At 43.8% G+C, this 19,464-nt stretch overlaps 1 protein-coding gene across 8 annotated transcripts in view; it reads left to right on the forward strand.

The window, feature by feature from the left end:
- DISP1 (dispatched RND transporter family member 1) overlaps positions 1-19,464 on the forward strand; it is a 185,183-nt gene that overhangs the window by 22,275 nt on the left and 143,444 nt on the right. For 5 of the 8 annotated variants that reach the window (XM_042926362.1, XM_042926358.1, XM_042926359.1 and 2 more), the window contains one exon: positions 479-640. The gene's annotated coding sequence lies outside the window, so the exon portion shown is untranslated. Of the gene's footprint in view, positions 1-478; positions 641-10,796; positions 10,875-11,797; positions 11,931-19,464 lie in introns of all 8 variants that reach the window. The other 3 variants (XM_042926364.1, XM_042926365.1, XM_042926367.1) reach the window with 3 other exon arrangements.

The raw sequence follows: 19,464 nt of genomic DNA on the forward strand, positions 1-19,464 counted from the left end.
GACGCGCTACCCCAAAGTACGGCACCTTGGCATGTTGGATATTTTAAGCTGAAGGAATTTGAGGAATGGCAGGTGCAGGCAGGACTTTCTGACCTTCCCCCGAAACAGGTCATAGACCCTCACACGAGGGGTGCCCTCCCTGTGCCCAGAGGAGAGGAGCACCCTTCTGTCTGAGGGTGAGGGATGCCAAGGGGAATTGAATGAACAGTCTTTGCTAAGATTCCCAGTTTACTATTCCTAGCTTTTATCTTCCTTTATCTTACCGTGTTTTTCCATGATTGTTTTCGTCATACCCAGTATGAAAAGTTAGGTTTAACCATTTCTTTGGTCTTAATTTCCTTACAGAGTCTCCTCTGTCACATAAAACTTATGTTTAAAACAAATAATATGCCTTTCTTTGTTAATCTGTCTTTTGTCACAGAGACCCAGCCAAAAATTTAGAAGAGTAGAGAGAAAAGATATTTTTCCTCCCTTGCAGTTTCTGGTGACCATGAGGGGCTGGCTGGGACCCTGCTCACTCCAGAGTCTGCAGACGGGATCTTGGGAGAACTGGCCAAAGTCCATGAAAGGCTGGAATTCTTGCCGCGGCCAGCTGTCTCACATCTTCGTGTAGTGCCTGGTCTACGCCGGAGAGAAAACGGTAAGCGCTTATCTTTGTCCCTTCTGTTCCAAATTCAGACTAGCAGGGGGGAAACGGTTGTAGAAACTAGATGTTTGAATTGTGACTCTTGTGGATTTGATTCTGGGCAGCGATTTGTTGACCCTTTGCCTCCAGGGACTCCCCCACACTCTTGCTGTCCTGGTCCTCCTGTGTGTCTCATCTCTCGCCCTGAAAGCTTGGCGTGGCTTTCCACCACGGGGCGTGCAGGTTATACACTTGTGTGTGTAGGGCTCAGTTGTCAGGCTGGGGTCCCCAGGAGCGTGGCTGGACACAACTGTGAGTTGCACCCCATTTGTGGCTAATCCCGCCCCCCCGCCCCCCAAACTGGTGCCACCTGTCAGGCGTGTTGTCAGAGTCTCTTCTTGGCTGTTTCTGGCTCTGGATGGTGGGAAGATTCCTCTGCACCCTCGTTGGGAAGCTGGTTGTGTCCCTGTCTGAGCCGTAAAAGGCTCATTGGTTTTAAGTCATAAAAGGCTTATTATCAGTTTGGAATCACTTGAAACAGGTGCAGCTTTGGTTTAAAAAAAAAAAAGTCGGGGTGGGGGCAGTTCATGACTGTCAGGGGTATTTATTGTCTGTCATGTCTGAAACCTGGTAAGATATTTTAAAGGAGATCTTTAAAAAAAATACATGGTCAGAAGTTGCCCTCCTTGGAAGCTGATTTTTTTTTTCTTTTTAAGTCGGCCCTTCTCTCTGATCCTGCTCCTCCCGTGGGAGCTTCTAACCCTTCTCCAGCTCCTGCCCACTGTGTGTCACCAGCTCCCTCTATGTCCCTTTGCGTCGGCGCGGTTTTGCCGAGGATAATTTGGAATGTCATTGGCTTCTTTAGGACACTTAGAATGGCAAACTGCTCTTCTGAGACATCTGTCTGCCTGTGGCTTCTCCTCCTCTGTCTTCCTCTTGCTCCCTTGATCCTCCATTCAGTCCCCTGGGTCCCTCAACAGGTAACCCCCCCCTCCCCCCCAGCCCCTATCTCATCCGTCCTTCTGTCCATGCTGCCAGACCTCTTTCCACTCCAGCTCCACAGACGCTTGAACTTCAGACTTCCTAGCATTATCAGGCTGAGAAGAAAAAAGGCCAGTTGGAAACTGATGTAATATTTTATCTGCTCAGATGCGCAGTGGAGACTGCGCTAAACGTCTCTTCAGTCACTTGTGTAAAATGCAGCTTACAGCCCTCATAAGATTACGAGTCAGGGCAAATAAAACTCCTCTAAGCCTTCTCCAAAAATATTAGTCAAAGCATTAGCCCTCATCGTGAGGAGGTAACCCCCAATTTACCCTCTTTGTCACAAACACAATTCAGATAAAAATATAAAATGGATAAAAACCAGTGAGTTTGTTTTATTATGTTTTACGGACACATCGCTAAAATTTTATTTTTTTAAATTTTAGAGAGAGAGAGTGTGTGTGAGCAGGGGAGAGGGGCAGAGGGAGAGAGAGAGAGAGAATCTTTTTTTTTTTTTAATTAAAAAAATTTTTTTTAAATTTATTTTTGAGACAGAGAGAGACAGAGCATGAGCAGGGGAGGGGCAGAGAGAGAGGGAGACACAGAATCAGAAACAGGCTCCAGGCTCTGAGCTGTCAGCACAGAGCCTGACACAGGGCTCAAACTCATGAACCATGAGATCATGACCTGAGCTGAAGTCGGACGTTCAGCCGACTGAGCCACCCAGGCGCCCCAGGAGAGAGAGAGAATCTTAAGCAGGCCCCAGGCTGAGCCGATGCAGGGCTCTATCCCATGACCCTGGGATCATGACCTGAGCCGAAATCAAGAGTCAGATGTTTACCTGACTTAGCCACCCAGGTACCCCACCGCTAAAATTCTAGAGTGGAAGCTGTGAAATCTTTGTGTTTGTATGCATCTGTAGGTTATGTGTATGTGATATTTTTCTATCTCGGGAAAGTATTACCAGGTTCATTTATACAATCCCTTAAAGGAGGTCTTTCAAGTTGGCTTGGAGATAAATGAGCACCTACATAAATTCAAGTATTGCTACAACTCTGCTACAACTCTAAGGAATATAGAAACGGACCCAAGCCTTTTATTTTAAAGTTCACATGATCTGGGTTAACCTCTGGTAAATAAAGCTAGCTTTAAGATTGTTAATAAAATCAAAACAGGGGCGCCTGGGTGGCGCAGTCGGTTAAGCGTCCGACTTCAGCCAGGTCACGATCTCGCGGTCCGTGAGTTCGAGCCCCGCGTCGGGCTCTGGGCTGATGGCTCGGAGCCTGGAGCCTGCTTCCGATTCTGTGTCTCCCTCTCTCTCTGCCCCTCCCCCGTTCATGCTCTGTCTCTCTCTGTCCCAAAAATAAATAAAAAAAAAAAACGTTGAAAAAAAAAAAAATTAAAAAAAAAAAAAATAAAATCAAAACAGATGAATCTTTAAGGTTGTCAGCCTTAAATATAATGCAGCCATACAGTTTTTTCCTACCTGGGTTTACTGGTCACATGAGCTTATGTTATCTCTACTAAATGCATAAGATTATGAAAATATAAATCCAACCTAAGAACAAAAGGTACAATCAAAATAAATTGATATATGTCAAGGACAACAGTAAAATAAAAAAAAAAAAAAAGAAAGAAAGACGGGAGACATCAAGTATTTTTCATGCCTGTCTGATTTGTCCACAAGAAAAATCATTTAAAATGATGGATAGTTTTATTTAATATCTCACAAAATTTTCATGATTAATTCAGGCATACTTGTTAAGAACAAGTGAATTAATGTAAGAGGGGTAAAAGTTTATGAGCTTTTTAAAAACAATCTTGTTGTATAATATGTGTACTTTTTAAAAAAAATTTTTTAATGTTTATTTTTGAGAGAGAGAGAGGCAGAGCACAAGTGGGGAAGGGGCAGAGAGAGAGGAAGACACAGAATCCGAAGCAGGCTCCAGGCTCTGAGCTGTCAGCACAGAGCCCGACGCGGAGCTTGAACTCAGGAGCCAGGAGATCATGACCTGAGCAAAAGTCAGATGCTTAACCAACTGAGCCACCCAGGCTCCCCTGTCCACTTAAAAAGAGTTTCCAAAAATTTTTTGATAACTTGAAACATTAAAGCTATACTAAGTTAAATGATGGATATTCACTGAATATCTAGACCATTTCCAAATAAGATAAAGCACTGGAATACTAACTGCAGAACATAAATTTATGTACTTTTTGCTTCTTAAATTTTATAGAGAGACAAGAGATATTTGTGTCCGTCTATTTAGCAAACATGTCCTTTGTCACATCCAAAAGTTGTACTCAGAGGAAGCATATGCCTCTAGAAACTGAAGTAATGAATTCATCGATTTGCTAGTTTACTACAGGATGTTAGCATGTGGCAGACCGCTCATAATTGCCTGCTTCCTAGTTTTCACTGAAAATTAGGGTTACTGAGGGTTAAACATTCTTATAGATTGTGTAAATGAAACTACTAGAAATAATAAAGACAAAGAAGAAAAGTATGCAAACTGTGCAAGGAAAATGTGTTTATGATAAGAAAAAGTATATAAGGTGTAAAGGATATATTTTTGTTAGGAGAGAAAGTAATTTGTCCTGATATAGGATATGGCTGGCTGTTCTAGAATAGAAAAATGAAAAGAGTAGGTAGATGAAAAATGAAAACTAGGTAGATGCATTTTTTAAAAGTTTGTAGAAGTGTTGAGGAAAAGGGATTTTATTGTGTTGTCAAGCTGCCAAGATTGAATAGCTTTATTTGTAAAGTAAAAGAAAAGATGAACCTTAATATCAGAAGTATACTGATGTAAAACTAGAATGATGAATTTTCTTGGCTTATTGGTGTGCTTTCATTAAGAAATTGTAAAAAGATTTTTTCTTTATGTTTTAAGTAATTTTCCTGGGGAACCAAAATTTTGTTATCAGAATGATTTCCTGGGCTTCATGTTGTGCTTATCAGGTCTTTGGTTACTTAAGAAAACCAAATCTTCTCAATATTAAAACAGCTAAGGGTTTTTTCACAACTGTGTTACCTTCTGTTTCTGCCTTTGGGAACTTTTTGTCATTTTGGTTAAATAGATAATGAAGTATTAGAATGATCTATGGTGCTATTTGATCAAGCATTCAAATCTGTTGATGGTTTTGACCAGTTTTCCAAAATCCAATTCTAAATAAAGTCTTGGTGACTTAAACTGACTTGAGCTTTTAAAGAAAGTCCCTGGGAAATCTCAAAGGATTTGTTTCTCACTTTGTAAAAGAGAGAGATGTTAAACTAATTGGGCTTATTTGCTGTATTAAACTGTGTTGCAAGTATTGTCAAATCAAGTGACGATAAGCTTTCTTTAGGTTATAATGTATGGATATGTGCTATTAATATAAATATTTCCGAATTGTATGAAGTTCATGGAAATTCATCAGTACGTTTGATGTTTATGAGGTGTTCCGCATCAGGTTATCAGTCATACTTCTGGTTATTATGTCACTGAAGTACAGTGCCTTGTCAGTTACGTCAGAATGACCTCATCAGACCTTTAACCAGGGCCATTTTACGGTCTTGTGTTGTGTACAGACTGGTGGTGGTGGTGGTGGTGTTTAACTCCTGATCCTTGTCTGAAAGTGTTTACAATCAGCTACAGGCCACAGTGCCCAGTGATGCCCTCCCATGTATGACTTTGAGACCATGCCAGTGGTCTGAGTAATTTTCCAAACTGATGAAGTTTGCGGGTTCCTAAAACTGCTGATCAAAGATCAACCAGAAAAAGCATTAATTACATGAGACTGAACTGCTGAGGAGAGTTATAATTTTTTTGACAACTTTTTGTTTGAAATGTTGCTCATTCTTTAATATTTGGTTTTTCTCTTAAACTGTTACTTACAGCAGTTTGGTAAAGTATACTTTTGTGAACGGAGATGAAACAATGACTTTTTCTCCCTCCCTGGTCCTTCCAGAACCCCGAGACTCTTACTGCCTTTTTATTTTCATGGCAATATCGTTATTTCCATAGGTCCTACAAGAATCTCTTTTCCTTGTAATAGGATGTCATTGAAAGCTTTGGTTATATTACCGATGTTGACTCGACTGTCATATTTGAGAATGATGTATACAATTAGATATGACCAGACGGTTTTAAGGAACTAAGATGGTCTTTATGGAGCGGTGGTAATGAAACTCTCTTGGGGGAAAAACTGGCCTGGTATCTGGCTTGCAGGTTTCCCAGCCTTATAAGTGAGTAAGGAATGTCGCTTCCTGGGAGGCCCAGGAACCTTAAAATATTTTGGGACCCTTAGGAAGAGAGGAATTCAGCCAAATCTATAGGCAAAATATAGTGGCAGTTTCCTGGCTTGGCTTCCCAGCCATGAGAAACTTTGGAAGCTGAGAGTCCTTAAAAGTTGCAGCAAAGCAAACTTAAAAATTTCAGTCACTTTGACCACAGAACACAAATATTGTAGCTGCACTTGTGTAAATAATCAGGCCACTTATTGAGGCTAGGCTTATTTTACAAACAAATACTTTCTTATCTTTGATAGAAATGGGAGTGACTAAAGAGAGAAAAATAGTATTTCAGGAGCTAACTGTAGTCGATTGAGTTGAAGGTTTTCATTAGGAAATTGTAAACTTTCTTAAAGTATCTATCTATAGAGTGGGCTGGATCCTGAGTTCTTCTGGTTTTCTCAGTACCTGGCTATAAGACTCCAAATTAACATTTCTAATTTTTTCCCTACCCTTTCGCTTTGGGACCATTCAGAACTAAAACTGTCCTTTTCTTGAACCCTGAAGCTGAGGCTAGCTGACCTGATGTGACCCAGCAGGTCATGTGTGAGCTCCCTTCCTGCCTGTAGCTGTGTGGGCCACTCGGGAAGTTCATGGGGTCACCTGATGGCCTGACACAGACATTCGAACTGCAAAGCCGGAGAATCTCTTGCAATGTCGCCCCTGTCCTCACTCCACCGTCTGAAAGATGCTTTGAGCCGAGCAGGTAGAATCTTACCTGACTGCCTTCTGGACTCAAAAACTGAGTTTATAGTTTGTTCTAACCATCTTTGTTTTCCTCCTGCTTCTAGGGAAACGTCCCTTCTTTTTTTTATTTTATTTTATTTTTTAACGTTTTATTTATTTTTGAGACAGGGAGAGACAGAGCATGAACAGGGGAGGGTCAGAGAGAGGGAGACACAGAATCTGAAACAGGCTCCAGGCTCTGAGCTGTCAGCACAGAGCCCAACGCGGGGCTCGAACTCACGGACCGCGAGATCATGACCTGAGCCGAAGTCGGCCGCTTAACCGACTGAGCCACCCAGGCGCCCCGGGAAACATCCCTTCTTAAATGCCTGATTGTTTACACCATACAGAGACCTAATTGGGGGGGGTGGGTACCTGCTCACACCTGCACTACCACCTCCTGAAACGAGACGCTGTTCACTGGGTCACTAGGTTAGAGGACAGTCAACCAGCTCGGTGTGTGGACTGTGAAACCTGCTGGGAAAGTTTCACACGGGAGAATGACAGGGTTCAGGACATGCTACCCCAGAATATGGCCCCTTGGCACGTTGAATTTTATAAACTGAAGGAATTCGAGAAATGGCACGTGCAGGGAGGATGTTTGACCTTCCCTGAAGTGGGTCTAGACCCTCAAATGGGAGGTGCCCTCCCTGTGCCGGAGGAAAGGAGTACCCTTCTCTCCAAAGAGGGGGGACACCGAGAAGACTGTTTCCCCATTTACCCCTCTCAGCTCACATTCTTTTTTGTCCTATTGCATTTTTTTTTCATTTTCTCTTTACTTTTGATCAAACTTAGTATAAAAATTTAGTATAACTATTTCTTTGGTCTTCATTTCCTTATGAAGCTTCCTGTATCACATAAAGTTTGTATGAAGTAAATTTGTATGCTTTCTTTCGTGAATTTGTCTTTTCTTATAGAGACCTGTCTGAGAACTTAGAAAGGTAGAAGGGAAATGGATTTTCTCCCCTATAAGAACCACCAGATGACTTCCAAAAAAACTTTTGAATACTCCCCTTTCTGGAGGCTTTTTTTTTTTAAATTTTTTAAAATGTTTTATTTATTCTTGAGAGAGAGAGACAGAGCATGAGCGAGGGAGGGACAGAGAAAGAGAGGGACACAGAATCCGAAGCAGACTCCAGGCTCTGAGCTGTCAACACAGAGCCCAACATGGGGCTCGAACTCACGAGCCATGAGATCATGACCTGAGCCGAAGTCAGATGCTCAGCCAACTGAGCCACGCAGGTGCCCCCCCCCCTTTTTTAATTTATTTATTGTTTATTTTACATCCAAGTTAGCATATAGTGAAACAGTGATTTCAGGAGTAGATTCCTTAGTGCCCCTTCCCCATTTAGCCCATCCCCCCTCCCACAACCCCTCCAGCAACCCTCAGTTTGTTCTCCATATTTATGAGCCTCTTCTGTTTTGTCCCTGTACCTGTTTTTTATATTATTTTTGTTTCCCTTCCCTTATGTTCACCTGTTTTGTCTCTTAAAGTCCTCATGTGAGTGAAGTCATATGATTTTTGTCTTTCTCTGACTAATTTCACTTAGCATAATACCCTCCAGTTCCATCCACGTAGTTGCAAATGGCAAGATTTCGTTCTTTTTGATTGCTGAGTAATACTCCATTGTATATATGTACCATATTTTCTTTATCCATTCATCTGTTGATGGACATTTGGGCTCTTTCCATACTTTGGCTGTTGTTGATAGTGCTGCTATAAACATTGGGGTGCATGTGTTCCTGTATCCCTTGGATAAATACCTAGTAGTGCAGTTGCTGGGTCATAGGGTAGTTCTATTTTTAATTTTTTGTGGAAGCTCCATACTGTTTTCCAGAGTGGTTACACCAGTTTGCATTCTGTCTGGAGGCTCACTTTGACTATACTTTTGAGGAAGAAAGAAAAGTCTGAAAACAGATTTCTTTTTAACATTTACTTATTTTGAAGGGGGGAGGGGCAGAGAGAGAGGAGAGAGAGGGAATCCTAAGCAGGCCCCACACTGTCAGCGTGGAGCCCGACACGGGGCTCAATCCCATGAGATCATGAGATGATGAGCTGAGCTGAAACCAAGAATCGGATGGTGAACTGAGCGAGCCACCCAGGCGACCCCAAAAGGAGGAATATTAAGTAAGTCCTTCTGGACTGTCTACCTTTTTGTTGAGGGACATTTCACGGACTCTAGTCCTGGGTTAACAGTATTTAATAGTGGGGTGTCCCCCCCACTAGGTAGGACCATTTTTCTACATTTGCAAACTGTGAGCAGGGCCCGGGGGGAGGGGGAGGATTGGCCCGAGGAGGGGTTGGAGGACGGGCTCAGGCTGGGGCCTTGCCGGGCCTTGTTCTGGAGAGCTGATGCCCCTTTCGCTGCTCCCTGCTTTCCTCGGGTGGACACGGCTCTGCCACGACCCACACTACGGTATGAAGCATGGAATTCACTTCGCATGCCCCGGGTGGGCTCTGAATCCACCTGACGGCATCCAGATTCATGTTTCCTCCGTGACCGTGGGTGCGGTGGAGGTGGAGCCGGACGACGTGGGCCTGACTCTTGGCCTGTCCTCTGATTTGTGGCTCTCTGAGCAAGTAGTTCTCAATCTTTCTCTTTAGTGAAGGGATTCCTCCTGCCGGTGGCTGTCGCAGCGAGGCCTGAAGGCGAGGCCAAGGGAGCCACAGAGCTGTGCGTGGCAGGCGCGAGGCTCGGAGGCGGGCGGGCGGGCGGGCGGTGTGCCGCGGTGCCCTTAACGCCGGTCCTGAGCGGGACCTTTTGTTACGCGCGCTTATCTCCTTTTGTTCATTTCGGAGTTTAAGAACTTTTAATCATTTTCTTGCTGTTCAACCCTTGTCCTCGGAAGTTTGGGTGTTTCTTCTCCATCTGAGAAAAGACTGTGAACAAAGCATGGCACCCGACCCTGTAGCGGGATGGATAGGCTAACTCTCGGGGGCTCATCGCTGCAGGAAGAGGCCGGAGGCTCGCTCTGGGCTCTCTGAGTTCTCTATCTGCCTCCAATGAAAAGGAATGAGGTAATAGATGGGAATCTGGAGGACGCAGATGCGGAAACGAGGGATGTGGGGGTAGCAGTTGGGCAAACAGGAATGCAGACTTGGCGGTTGAATGGCGAATTCAGAAAAGGAGTTTGGTCTGGGTCCGAGGAAAGATAATGTAGACGTGATGGCGTGCGTGGGCCTCTCCGTTGAGACGTCTTGTCAGAGCCAGGTAGCGTACCCCTAACGTGTCCTGCAGGCCGCCTGCTTTCCAGATGCTACGCTGTTTGTGTCGCGTACGTAAGTCCACATTCATATACGCAGAGATGGTAGTTAGGACTTTATGGTTGAAGATAATGCCCATATCCTTCTCTTTAATAAGCAAAATATATCCTTCAGGTTCGTTTTTCTGAAAGTATTTGACTCTTCTCTTGGTAAGATTACATATGAGTTACTGATACTGGGCAAGTTACTCAATTCCTTCCCCCCCCCCCTTTTTTTTTAAGTTTATTCATTTTGGGAGAGAGAGCATAAGCAGGGGAGGGACAGAGAGAGGGAGAGAGAGAATCCCAAACAGGCTCTGTGCTGTCAACGCAAAGCCTGATGCAGGGTTCGAGCTCATAAACTGTGAGCTCATGACCCAAGCTGAAATCAAGAGTCAGACGCTCCCTGACTGAGCCACCCAGGTGTCCCCAAGTTACTCAACTTCTGGTGAATGTTCACTGTTTTTTTATCAGCGGCAAAAATAAAATGTTGCGGGGTTGTTGAGTTGAAAAATCATATGTTAAAAGTACTGGGTACTGGGGCGCCTGGGTGGCTCAGTCGGTTGAGCGTCGTCCGACATCAGCTCAGGTTATGATCTCATCGTCCATGGGTTTGAGCCCCGCGTCGAGCTCTGTGCTGACAGCTCGGAGGCTGCTTCCCTGCTTCCCTGTCTCTCTCTCTCTCTCTGTCCCTCCTCCACTCATGCTCTGTCTCTGTCTCTCAAAAATTAATAAACATTAAAAACAATAAAAAAAAGTACTGGGTACAGTGGCAGCATTAACAGGAACCAGTTAATGGTGGGTATTAATTTTTATCTAGGTAAAAGTGTTCATGTGTAACTATTTGTGTGTCATTGAGAATAAGTTCCTTTGATATGAGCATTCCACATTCCAATCTTGTGGGTTGCAGTGTTTGTTTTTAGACTAAATATCTGTTATGCTCTTTCATAGATAGATTTCCGAGAGTGCAGACACTGCATTCTGCTGGGTTGTACGCCCGTTGTCAGAAGCAGCTTCACTGAACAAAAGGTGATTTCAGATTTTGAAAGGGTCACTTATTCTTTAATTTTACTTGGGTTATATTTGGATCCTTGACCAAGGTAATGAATAATCTTCTCAAACCAAGTTGGAGTCATCAGGACCATGAGATACGCCGGTCGTGATGTATTCTCCCTGTACCGGAGTCATCGTCTCCTCCCTCCATCGTTGGTGATACAACTGAAGTGAGCTTTCCAGCTCTGATCGCCACTCCTGCGCTCAATGAAATGGACGGTGGGAATAAGTTGTTGCCTTGCAAACATTTAAAAACCTGTTCTGTACTTCAAAAACCTGTTTCATTTTCAGTAAATGTACTGAAGTGGTAATGTCTGAGCGGACTTTCAGATCCACTTGGGACCAGAACTTTGTTCTCATGTGGAAGGAAAAATTTCTTAAACCGTTCAACACATGGGGATGACTAATTACAACAAGACAAAGCTTGCCTTCCCTGGAACATGGAACAGCATAGTGGAAAGAGCCCAGGGAGGGAACCCAGTGGACGACCTCTACTTGCCCTTGTTTTCACTAACTGGCTGGAGGACCTTAAAAGCCACACTTTTGATTTCTGAGTTTTTGTTATTATTAGTGTAAAATGAGGGGTTCGGAATTAGATACTGAGAGTGCCTTCCATACCTAGATAGACGTGGATAGATGTTTATTACAGGGATTGCCTCACGCGGCTATACAGGTTGACAGGTCCCACAAGCTGCCGTCTGTAAACCGTAACCGGGCCGTTGATAGTGTCCTCAAGTCTAAGTCTGAAGGCCTGGGGATCCGGGAGGATGTTGATGGTTAAGTCCTCATAGGAGTCCAGAGGCCTGGGGACCGGGCGCCAGCACCTGAAGGCAGGCAGATGGATGACCTAGGTCAAACACGGTGCATTCACCCTTCCTCTGCCTTTCTGTTCTGTTCAGGCTCGCAAAGGATTGGATAATGCCCACCCACATCGGCAAAAAGAAAACGGAAAAGACCACAGTCTTGTTTTACTCAGTTCACCAATTCAAATGCTCTTCCAGAAATGCCGTCACTGACACGCCCAGAAATAAGGTTTGACCAGCTGTCTGGACATCTCTTAGTCCCCTGAACCTGACACATAAAATTAGCCATCACAAGTGCACCCCTTGTCAACTTGGCACTTGTACGCATCTCCTCAGAGATATCTGGTGTTGCTGTATTTGTGCATATTAATACATGTGAGCAAAGAATTTCGCTTCATATGGACGTTTGCTCACTGTATGTACGTAGACATGTAAACACAATTATAACAAGGTCAGGAAATACTCATGACCATTGCAGACTTATTTCTGTGCTTGGTCACGTGGTCATAGCTGATATTTATACCCTTCTTCTATTGCCCATTCTCTGTACCCTTCAGCAAGCGGCTCAGCTCGTTGCGGTTCTTTACCTAATGGAGTGGCCCAAACCTTCATTCCTGAAGGATCTGGAGCGTTCGTAGTGCCACCTGGATTGCGTTGTAGTTTTCCATTGATCTTAATTACGGCACTACTAAGGGATAGCCTAGGGGATGTCCTGTATGCCAGACATGCTTTTACCTCCACTGTGGGTAGTAGTCCCTTTTCTCCTAGAGTGTGTGGATCAGTCACCCCAGCCGACACCACAGCTCCCTTCCTTGCCCAAAGGAAAGGGACCCAGAGTGGCCAAGTGGCAGTCTTAATTCCCAGTTCAACAGAACCGTGTCTACGGGTGCATGGTATTTCTCCCTTTAGAACTAGGGCCTCTAGGTCAGCGGAGCATAAAGTCATGAGAACAGGAAACAAAATGTATGCTAGTAAGTCAGTAGGGGTAATAGTGGTATTGTGTCCATTTCTACCTGTGGATTCCTGGACCCCCGCACCCATGAATCCTGGTATCAGGGAAGGGATCCCGATTATTGGATGCTGATTCAGAATGTGGACAGTCTTCTGGTGACCCTTGTCGGCACCCTGCACGGTGTTGCCAGTACCTAGCTGGCCCTGTAACCAAGTCTTCAAAACGCCATTCCACTGTTGTAGTGGAAAGCTAGCGCCTTCAGGATGGTATGGAACTTGGGAAGACCTGTGAATTCCAAGAACGTGGGCCCATTGGTGGCATTTCTTTTGCCATGACGTGGGTTCCTTGATCAAAAGCAATGCTGTGTGGAATACCATGACAATGGATAAGGTATTTTATAAGTCCACAGATGGTAGTTTTGGCAGAAGCATTGTGTTTAAAGAGGGCAAGTCAGTATCCAGGGTGTTTATCCCAGGAGGGCGTGGATTTGTAAACTGGCTTCAGTCCGGGAATCGGAATCGACTGGGGGACTGTGGCTCTGTTTGTTAGTTTTTCAAAGATAACCACTGTTTATATAGGGGAAAAAAGAATTGTGTGTATGGGTACACAGAGACATGTAAAATTGATTCTGCTTTATTTCCTGCTTTTCTTATTTAATATGTTGTAAAAATTTTTTCTGTGCTGAGTCAAAGGGTGCTATTTATTCTCCAACATCCACTTTCCATTCTCCCTTTACGAATAGAATCCTCCTTTTTTTTTTTTTTTAAGTGATTGTCAGTAATTTTTACTTTCTATTTTTATTTTTGGTGAAAAAACTCCTCTACTGTTTGTTTTTTTTTTTTTTAATTTAAATCCAAGTTAGTTAACATGGTGTAATGATGGTTTCAGGAATAGAATTTAGTGATTCATCACTTACATACAACACCCAGTGCTCATCCCAAGTGTCCTCCTTAATGCCCATCCCCCATTTAGTCCTTCCCACCCCACCAGCAACCCTCAGTTTGTTCTCTGTATTTAAGAGTCTCTTACAGTTTGTCCCCCTCCCTGTTATTATCTTATTTTTGCTTCCCTTCCCCTATGTTCATCTGTCTTGTGTCTTAAATTCCACATGTGAGTGAAGTCATAGGATATTTGTCTTTCTGACTGACTTCACTTAGCACAACATACTCTAGTTCCATCCACGTTGTTGAAAATAGCAAGATTTCATTCTATTTGATCGACCATGGCTCTGTCTTCGTGTTTTGACTTAGACTTTTGTTCACTCGACCTAGATCTTTTTGGCTTAAACAGATCAGGTAGAATTGTATGTGTTTCACTTGTAGCACCCCATAGTTAAGTGGCCAGTGCCCTAGGTCTGTGTGGATCTTGCTGTTCTGATGGCCATTCTGGCTGCTGTCCGTTGTGGTCACTACACCAACCACACCCTCCCCCCTTGTCTTTGGCTGCTGAGTGAGAGCTACCACTGGCAGCTGCCTCTCTGGGATCCAGTTACTTCCACTGCATTTAGGTTTTCCAGTTGAGGTGGTTGTGGTTCCAAGTGCAAGGAAGGTCTGGCCAATGGAGGAGAGCAATTAATGGAGCTCTTCAAGGATGCTGGGGCCCTCCCTCACGAATTGATTTCTCCAAGTATTGGTGAAAATTATGTCTTCTGGATCCACCCACACCGCGTGAGCTGTCTTAAATGACATTCCCACTCTAACATTCCAATCTCCTTAAGCCTTTGAATCCCTTCCTTTGCATTAAACCAAGGGAGGTTGGGCATTTTCCGTCTGCTCACAGCAGGTTATCTTTTGATCCACCTTTCAGGTCAACCAGCCCTTGGAGCCTTTCTGACTCCCTGAGCTGCAACATTAAAAGCAGAATTTCTTTGTGAGCCCATATCCATAAATTCAGCCTGATCCAACCCTCCGTTTCTTAAATTTCCATTTTCATACATGTTCCCTGGATTTCTGTTTGTATAAATGAGAAAACCCAAGTAGTTGTTTTAAAATGTAGCACACTTCCTCTTGAGTCATACTTTGTACCTCACCTTTAGGGATCTGTTGGGACTGGAGTCTAGTTATAGGTCTAGAAACAAAGAGGTGGTGATGGTGAGCCCTGAGGAGAATCAGCATTGTCTTGCATGACAGCTGCCTCTGGGGATTAGGCAGTGAGTTAATCTCCTCACGCGGAGGTGGGAAGGTCCACACTGCTGTGGGTGGGGAAGCCACTACTTCCGGACACCCAAGACCGTTTGGTTCGATCCAATCCAGTTGTGCTGTATTTCGCAAGAAATTTTAAAGCATATATGCATTCCTCTTGTCGCTTAGCATGACTTAGTAGAATTAGGAACTAGAGACAGAATATACAGTTGAACCCTAGCTTAATAATTATTAGCCGTGGGGCCTTTGGCAGATAGCTCTCTCAGTTCCCTCGTTTAAAGCGTAGCTGTGATAACCCCTACCTGTGACCATGATTGCGAAGTGTACCTTAGTAGCCGTTGTTCTCCCGTTTGAGAATAGACTTCTCAGTCCAGTGTTAGCTAGCCCACGGGCACCCGGCTCTGGCTGCCTTCCCCTGCGAGTTGCACCTGGATAGGGCCCTGTGACTAGGTTTGGGGCATTGGGATTTGAAAGGCAGAATTGTGGGCAACTTTTGGGTTCTCTTAAGGACATATTTGCCCTGGGTGCCCTCATTTCCTGTTTCTCTTTGGCTGGGAAATGACAAGAATTGAAGCAGCAGTCTTGGATCCAGCGACAGATACGACGGAGGAAGACAGCGGAACCGGCTGTCTGCCCCAGGCTCCTTGGAGCAGAGCTGCTCACTCCTTCGCTTTTGAACCGTTACATGAGAGAGAAAGAAACCTGTCTTATTTAATCCCCTGCATTTCTACATGTCTTTGTTACAGGTCCTTGCATTCCGCCTGGTGGCCTAAACAAAACACCACCTTAAAGAGTCGTAGGGTACCTACTGAATGTCAGAAAATATTTGCAAATCATGTATGTGATAAGGGACTAATATCCAAATATATAAAGAACTTCTGCAACCCAATGGCAAAAAGCAGTGTGATTGGAAAATGGGCAGAGGGGCTGAAAAGACATTTTTCCAAAGAAGACATCATCCAGATGGCCCACAGGTGCTTGAAAAGATGCTCAACGTCACTCATCATCAGGGATGCAAATCAAAACCACAGTGAGGTACCACCTCACACCTGTTAGCATGGCCGTCCTCCAGAAGACAAGCGGTAAGTTGGTGAGGATGTGGAGAAAAGGGAACCCTCATGCACTGTTGGTGGGACTGTAGGTTTTTTCATGTTTCTACACGTAAGTGTTACTTTTTTTTTAATGTGTTATTGGGGGGGCTGTAAATTTGTGCTGCCACTGTGGAAAACAGTAAGGAAGTTCCTCAAAAAATTGAAAATAGAGCTACTGTACAATCCAGCAATTCCACTTCTGGGTATTTATCTGAAGAAAATGAAAGCACTAATCCAAAAGGTGTCTGTACCCCCATGGTCGTCGCAGCGCTATTTATAGTGGCCAAGATGTAGAAGCAACCTAAGTGTCCATCGATGGAGAAGTAAAGAAAATACGATTCTGTGTGCGTGTGTGTATAAAAACTGCTCAGCCATGGAAACGAAATCTTGCCATTTGCAACAACACTCATAGATGCTGAGAGCATCGTGCTAAGTGGAATAAGTCCGACAGAAAAAGATAAATACCGTACGATCTCACATGTGGATTGAACAATGAAAACCTGAGCTCGTGGATATAGGGACCACATCGGTGGTTGTCTGAGGCCAGGGGTGAGGGTGGGCAAAATGGGTGAAGGGGGTCAAAAGATACAAATTTCCGGTTATTAGCAAGTCATGGGATGCAATGTGGGGCATGGTGATGATAGCTAATGATCCCTGCGTTGCGTATTGGAAAGTACTTAGGAGAGTGGGTCAGTCCTCTTAAAAAAAGAATTTTGTCACTCTGGGGTTTTGGAAATTGACTGGGCTTACTTGTCGTGGTGATCATTTTGCAGTATATACAAGTATCGCATCAGTGTGTCGTTCACCTGAAACTAATACCGGGTATACTTCAGTAGAAGAAACACTTGTGAAAACTGGAGATGAGAAATGTCCTGGTTTAGTATGTAACACATAGCAAGTGCTCTGTTAGTGTTACCTACTGTTAAATAGTTACTTTCTACCTGTTGTGGGTGGGGCGCAACGCTAAATCAAAGGTCATAAAAATGGTTTCTGTTGTTAGTGGATTTAAGAATATTAAGAGCAAGGATTATTTCAATTAAAAATGTATGTAAAATAGCTAATAGCAACTAGTGACAGAACAAAACTTGTAATGTTCATAATCGTAACAGAAATATACTTTATCTGGAATGAAACAATAAGACGTGGGCAAGAGGACCCATATGAGAAAAACTGACGATTTAAGACATAAAAGACTGTGGAAATGTATGGAGAGATATTTTGTGTTACTTAATGTTATAAAAGGTTTCTCACAAAGGTTTAGAGGTTTACTGTTAAAAGGTCAAACAATGAAGTCAAGCCTATAAAATAGATGCGGGTCCTCGCCTACCCTTTTTCGCCACTAGGTTGGTATCTGCAGAGGCGGCTGGTTTGAATTCTCTCAGCGGTTTCTTCTGATACTTACCTCTGTATTTTTGTTTTATCTCTTCTCTTTCTCTGTCTGTCTAGAGAGTGTTCACAGGCGTGTGTGTATGCGCACAAGTAGGGGAGGGGCAGAGAAAGAGGAAGAGAGAATCCCAAGCAGGCTCTGGGCTCAAACCCACAAACCGAGAGATCATGACCTGAGCTGAAATCAAGAGTGGGATGCTTAACCCCCTGAGGCCCCCAGGCGCCCCTCAATATTATTTATGATGCCATTTCTTATTTTTTTTACTTGTCTTTTCACTTTTTAATGAGGTGAATGAAGATTTGCTCTTTTATACCTTGCTTCTCAATTATTTCCCTCTTCCCCTCAACATTGCTCCCCTGTAACAGGTACACGATTTTTCGTTGGTCAGTGACTTCATTATTATAATTGCGTATTATCTGTAGCTGAGACACAAAGTGATTGTGATTATATTCACTTTTCCCCATAACTTGTTTTTCTTGGAGTTTAATTTTCCCGTGCTGTCTTTTTAATGATTTATTCTCCCCTTTCTCTTTTCTAGAATTTCTGTAGTCTGATATTGGATCTCCTGGATTTTGATCTTCTAATTTTCTTTTTTCTGTCTTCCTCTCTTTCTGGTGTCTGGGAGATTCCCTCTGCTTTATCTTCCAGTCTTACTATTGTATATATATTTAATTTCCTGCTCCCATTTTAAAATTCTAAAAGCTTTTTCTTATTGAGTAAACATCCCTTTCAATAGGCCCCATTACTGTTTTATGGATACACTTTCAACTCTCTGAAGATGCAGATTTCAGTTAAAAGAAACAACCCAACAATTTCTTTGGGTAGTGATTACTTCTTTTTCATTTGTTTTTCCATTTCATTTGGTTTCTTTATTTCATGTGGAAGAATTCTTCACTGGTTCCTCAAATGCTTAGCTAATATTAACAGTCTTAGCGGAAGCCCTGTGCACGGGTTTCACTCTAGGGCTGTTTAGTTGAAGATCAGATTTATTTTATTGACACATCTCTGCCTTTTTTTTCCTTCAAGTTTTTATTGAAATTCTAGTTAGCTAACATATAGTGTAATACTGTTTTCAGGAGTCGAATTCAGTGATTCATCACTTACACATAACACTGAGTGTTCATCCCGACAAGTGCCCTCCTTAATGCCCATCCCCCACCCACCTCCCTCCATCAGCCCTCAGTTTGTTCTCTATTTGTAAAGCGTCTCTTATGGTTTCTTTCCCCCCTCTCTTTTTCCTCCCTTTACATACATTCATCTGTTCTGTTTCTTAAATTCCACATATGAATGAAGTCATATGGTACTTCTCTTTCTCTGACGGATTTCGCTTAGCAGAATACACTCTAGTTCCGTCCACATAGTTGCAAATGGCAAGGTTTCATTCTTTTTCATCACCAAGTAGCATTCCATTGTATGTATATACCGCATCTTCCTTATCCATCATCCGTTGATGGACGTTTGGGTTCTTTCCATGGTTTGGCTGTCGTTGATAACACCACTGTAGACATCGGGGTGCATGTGCCCCTTTGAATCTGTATTTTTGTGTTATTTGTGTGAATATCTCGTAGTGCAATTGCTGGGTCGTAGGCTAGTTCTCTTTTTAATTTTTTGAGGAACCTCCATACTGTTTTCCAGAGTGGCTGCACCAGCTTGCATTCCCACCAGCAGCGCAAAAGAGATCCTCTCTCTCCGCATCCTCGCCAACATCTGTTGTTGCCTGAGTTGCTGATTTTAGCCATTCTGACAGGTGTGAGGTGCTGTCTCATGGTGGTTTTGATTTGTATTTCCCTGATGATGACACAGCTCTGACTCTTAATGTCTGTAGTCTTTTCTGACTTTTCTTCGCAAAGAGGAACCCTTCTGCCTCCTGCTGAGGGAGTGCCCCTGTTTCTGGCAGTTGAGTAGGGGAGAGAGCTGGGGGGAGGGAGACTCACGTCTCAGTATATAACTTGCATTCGCTCTCCCTGCGATCCTACCCTCACACCCTGCGCCTGCAGTGCCTCAGTGCGGAGTCTGGCACGCTCCGTCTTTTTCCCCAGAGAGTAGACTGCTCTGTCTCCTGCCTGAGCAAGAGTCAGTTGGAGAGTTGGAGGCCGCATGGAGCGCCTGTCTCATGCAGACTTCGTGTTCCTCCTCCTTTAGCCCCACCCGCAGCTGCCCCTGTTCCCGGGCCTTTCTGAGTGCCGCCTTCG

This window comes from Panthera leo, chromosome F3 (assembly GCF_018350215.1).
Source record: "Panthera leo isolate Ple1 chromosome F3, P.leo_Ple1_pat1.1, whole genome shotgun sequence".
Taxonomy (NCBI): Eukaryota; Metazoa; Chordata; class Mammalia; order Carnivora; family Felidae; genus Panthera; species Panthera leo.